Source organism: Hylobates moloch, unplaced genomic scaffold (assembly GCF_009828535.3).
Source record: "Hylobates moloch isolate HMO894 unplaced genomic scaffold, HMol_V3 SCAFFOLD_22, whole genome shotgun sequence".
NCBI lineage: Eukaryota > Metazoa > Chordata > Mammalia > Primates > Hylobatidae > Hylobates > Hylobates moloch.
In genome coordinates this window covers 6,626,770-6,631,809 of record NW_026652297.1, presented here as the reverse complement: position 1 = coordinate 6,631,809, position 5,040 = coordinate 6,626,770, and the positions used below count along the sequence as shown (strand labels likewise).

General features: G+C 44.0%; 1 pseudogene; it reads right to left on the bottom strand.

Moving 5' to 3' along the window:
- Window positions 1-896: 896 nt before the first annotated feature.
- On the bottom strand, window positions 897-4,088 carry LOC131382331 (uncharacterized; annotated as a pseudogene).
- Window positions 4,089-5,040: the final 952 nt, after the last annotated feature.

The following is a 5,040-nucleotide window of genomic DNA, read 5'->3' as shown; positions in this document are numbered from 1 at the left end:
GAATTACCAGCTGTGCATGGCAAGGGGCACTAGGAAAAGCAAATTCTCTTGTAGTTCACTTTTTGTCTTCCTTTTCTTTTCACCTGAGATGGACTTTGCCCTATTAGTCTCCATCTATGATATGTTAGAGTTCTTTAGAGGGACAAAATGGAATATATATATATATATACATGTAAACACACACGCACACACATACACACACACACACATATATATACATGAGTTTATTAAGTATTAACTCATACAATCACGGTCCTATAATAGGGCATCTGCAGGCTGAGGAGCAAGAAGAACCAGCCTGAGTTCCAAAACTGAAGAACGTGGAATCTGATGTTTGAAGTATCCAGCATGGGAGGAAGATGTAGGTTGGGAGGCTAGGCCAGTCTAATATTTCATTTTTCTGTCTGCTTTATATTTGCTGGCAGTTGATTAGATAGTACCCATCCAGATTAAGGGTGAGTCTACCTTCCCCAGCCCACTGACTCAAATGTTAATCTCCTTTGGCACTCTCACAGATACACCCAGGATTAATACTTTGCATCCTTCAATCTAATCAAGTTGACACTCAGTATTAACCATCACAAGCCTACCCCTTGTCAACTTGAATCCATACACATCTTCTGAGATCATACATAATCTTCAAATAAAGACAACTATAATGTCATAATTATGCCTAACATAATACAACTATCCTTTGTACAACCAGAAACGCACCAATCGCCAACCCAAATACTATTACATAAAGTTGACAATACTTAAATGCTGACATGAAGTCAATAAAACTTATTGTCACATGATAAAGGAAAAAGGAAATAAAATGAAGATATTTTCTCAGTGCAAGTATATACGTGCACAAACATGTTTTTAACAAAAGAAAGAGGAAATACTCATGACAATTACAGTCCCCGTTCCTGCAGCTAGTCACACGGTTGTAGCTGGTATTGATGACTACCTTCTTCTACTACCCATTCTGTATTTCCTTTGCCTTCAGCAAGCACCTCAGCAGGTTGTGTTTTTTTTCCTGTAGGAATGATCCAAACTTTCATTCCTGAAGGGTCTGGGCTATGTGTACTCCTGCCTGGATCGGGCTGTTGTAGTTTCCCATTTACTTTAATCACAGGGCATGGTAATACTAAGAGATGCCCTAATGGATCTCCTGTATTCCACGCATACTCCTCCTTACCTCCATTGTGGAGTAGTGGACTGATTTCATCTTGATAGTCTGGGTCAATCACCCCAGCCAACACTAACTCTCTTTTTAGCCTGTTAAAGGCAGGAGGAACCTAAAGTGTCCAGGGGGCAATCTTAACTTCCAGCTTAATGCAATCATTGTTGTGTCTCCTGGTGGCAGTGTTCCTCCCTCCAGAACTAAGACCTCTAGGCCAGCAGAACGTAACGTCATGGGAACAGGGAGCAAAAATTTTGCTAGTGGATCACTTCCACTTCCACCTCTTGATTCCTGAACCTGTGAATTCTGGCTACGGGAGAAACAGTACCATATATTGGATGCTGATTCAGAGCATACATGGCCTTCTGGAGAACTTTGCCCCAGCCCTGCAAAGTATTGTCACTTAGCTGGCACTGTAATTGTGACTTCAAAAGGCTATCTACCATTCTATCAATCCAGCTGCTTCAGGATGATGGGGAACACGGTAAGACCAGTGAATTACATGAGCATGAGCTCCTTGCCACACTTCTTTAGTTGCAAAGTGAGGGCCTTGGTCAGAGGCAATGTTGTATGGAATACTATGATGGTTGATAAGGCATTCATGAGTCCACAGATGGTACTCTTGGCAGAATCATTGCCTGCAGGATAGGCAAACCCACATCTGAAGTAAGTGTCTATTCTAGTGGTGACAACCCTCTGCCCTTTCTATGATGGAAGAGGTCCAATATAATCAACCTGCCACCAGGTAGCTGGCTGATCACCCCAGGGAATGGTGCCATATCGAGGGCTCACTGTTGGTCTCTGCTGCTGGCAAATTGGGCACTGAGAAGTGGCTGTAGCCAGGTCAGGCTTGGTGAGTGGAAGTCCAGTTTGCTGAGCCCATGCATATCCTCCATCCCTGCTACCATGGCCACTTTGCTCAGGGGCCCATTGGGTGATGACGGGGGTGGCTGGGGAAAGAGGCTGAGTGGTGTCCACAGAATGGATCATCCTATCCACTTGATTATTAAAATCCTCCTCTGCTGAGGTCACCTGTTGGTGTGCCCTCACATGGGATACAAATATCTTCACAGTTTTTGACTACTCAGAGAGGTCCATCCACATACCTCTTCCCCAAATTTCTTTGTCCCTGATTTTCCAATCATGCTTCTTCCAGGTCCCTGACCATCTGGCCAAACCATTGGCTATAGCCCATGAGTCAGTACATAATCACACATCTGGGCATTTCTCCTTCCATGCAAAGTGCACAACCACAGGCACTGCTCAAAGTTCTGCCCACTGGGAAGATTTCCCTTCACTGCTGTCCTTCAGGAATGTCCTAGAAAGAGGCTGTAGTGCTGCAACTGTCCACTTTCAGGTAGTGCCTGCACGTCATGCAGAACCATGTGTGAACCAGGCCCTAGTCTTATGTTCCTCTGTTGACTGATCATAGGGAACTCTCCATGAGGCCATTAGTGCAGGCTGAGGGAGAGAAGGCAGGGTAGCAGGAGTGGAGACATGGGCATTTAAACCACTTCCTCATGTAAGTGACTTGTGCCTGCAGGACCTGCTCGAGCCTGACAATGTATATACCACTTCCATTTGATGATGGAATGCTGCTGTGCATGACCCACTTTATGGCTAGATGGGTCAGAAAGCACCCAGTTCATGATAGGCAGTTCAGGTCGCATGGTGACTTGATGACCCATATTCAAACATTCAGTTTCCACCAAAGCCCAGTAACAGGCCAAGATCTATCTCTCAAAAGGAGAGTAGTTATCTGCAGAAGATGGCAGAGCCTTGCTCCAAAATCCTAGAGGCTTCTGCTATGATTCACCGCACCACTGGATTTGCTGGGTCATATGGCCCAAGTGGCAGAGCAGCTTGCACAGCAGCCTGGACCTGTTGCAGAGCCTTCTCTTGTTCTGGACCCCGCTCGAAACTGGCAGCCTTTCGGGTCAGTTGATAAATGGGCTGGAATAACACACCCAAATGAGGAATGTGTTGCCTCCGATATCCAAATAGGCCCACTAGGTGTTGTGCCTCTTTCTTGGTTATAGGAGGGGCCAAATGCAGCAACTTATCTTCCACCTCAGAAGGAATATCTCTACAGGCCCCACACCACTGGACCCCTAGAAATTTTACTGAGGTAGAAATTCCCTGAATTTTAGTTGGATTTATTTCCCATCCTCTGGCATACAAATGTCTCACCAATAAGTCCAGTGTGTTTGCTACTTGTTGCTCACTGGATCCAATCAGCATAATGTCATTAATGTAATGGACCAGTGTGATATCCTGCAGAGGTGAAAAGTGATCAAGGTCTCGCTGAATAAGATTATGACACAAAGAGTTGATATACCCCTGAGGCAGGATAGTAAAGGTATATTTCTGGCCTTGCCAGCTGAAGGCAAATTGCTTGTGCTTATGGACAGGAATGGAGAAAAAGGCATTTGCTAAGTCAATGGCTGCATACCAGCTACCAGGAGATGTGTTAATTTGCCCAAGCAATGAAACCATACCTGGTACAGCAGCTGCAATTGGAGTCACCACTTGGTTAAGCTTATGATAAATCCACTATCATTCTCCAAGATCCATCTGTTTTTTGCACAGGCCAAATGGCAGAGTTGAATGTGGATGTGGTGTGAATCACCACCCCTGTGTCTTTCAAGTCTTTAATGGCGGTGCTAATCTCCGCAATCCCTTATGGATGTGATATTGTATTTGATGTACTATTTTTATAGGTAGAAGCAGCCCCAACGGCTTCCATTTGGCTTCTCCCATCATAGCAGCCCTAACTCACCAGTCAGCCAATGTGAGGCTTCTGCCAGCTGCTAAATATGTCCATGTCAATTATGCATTCTGGCACTGGGGATATGACCACAGGATGTGTCCAGGTACCTGCTGGACCCACTGTAAGTCGGACCTGAGCCAAATTCCTCATAGCGATATCACCAAAAATCCATTCTCATTGTGGAGATGAAATAGAAAGCATGTTTGGTATCACACGGCCTTCTCTCTGTGAAGAGCTCTTCAGTTTCATTTCAACTTTCATGAAGGAAATTCTATACCTGTGGGAATCCACTTCAAAAACAACAGACTAAAAAGGAAAGAAGAAAAATGAAATCCATTATACCAATGGTAGCTTCTCTCTTCTGTTTTGCTCTGTTTCTTCAATTTGTAAAATTCATGCCAAAGACCATAGGGAACATAATTTGAATTGCTTCATTCCAAAGTTAAAGTGTTGAGAGAAAAAAAAAGAGAAAAACTGCAGCAAGATGGAAACAGGCCTTCTCTCATTTTCTAACATATGAAATCGACTCTCACTTTCATTTCTGAAGTTGTATTAAGCTTTTTCCTCAAATTAAATTATAAATACTTGTATCTGACGCTAAAAAGGAACATGCATGAGTGGTTATCTAGAAGTCCCATGTTTCCTGCCCACATTCACATACACACACAGGCACAGTAGTGTGTTTGGCTGCGAAAGCCATGCTTTGGACCACACGTCCAGCACCACTGCAGTGGTCAAGTGGGCACCCCAGGGTCTATGAGTCTACTCTGTGCCAAGGATCATTTTGGTTATTTATATATAGCAAATAACCAACTTTCAAATGTGGGAGGACAGAACAATGGTACAGACCTCTGGCCACAGAAGCTTTGGGATCTACTCCCTGTAGTTAAGTGCTTCTTTCTGTGACTGTTTCCCATACCAATGTTGCATACCAAGTATGCGTACCTAGGAGTATTGTTCTTCTCACCCTTGCTCTTATTGAATATATAAAAATCAGACTAACCTAAAATGTTAATGCTGAAAAGCTGAGGTGGCCCTCACTGACAGCCAGCAGCCTTTGTGTGTTGGTATTGGTAAGTTGGCCAGAAATGGCATCTATAGT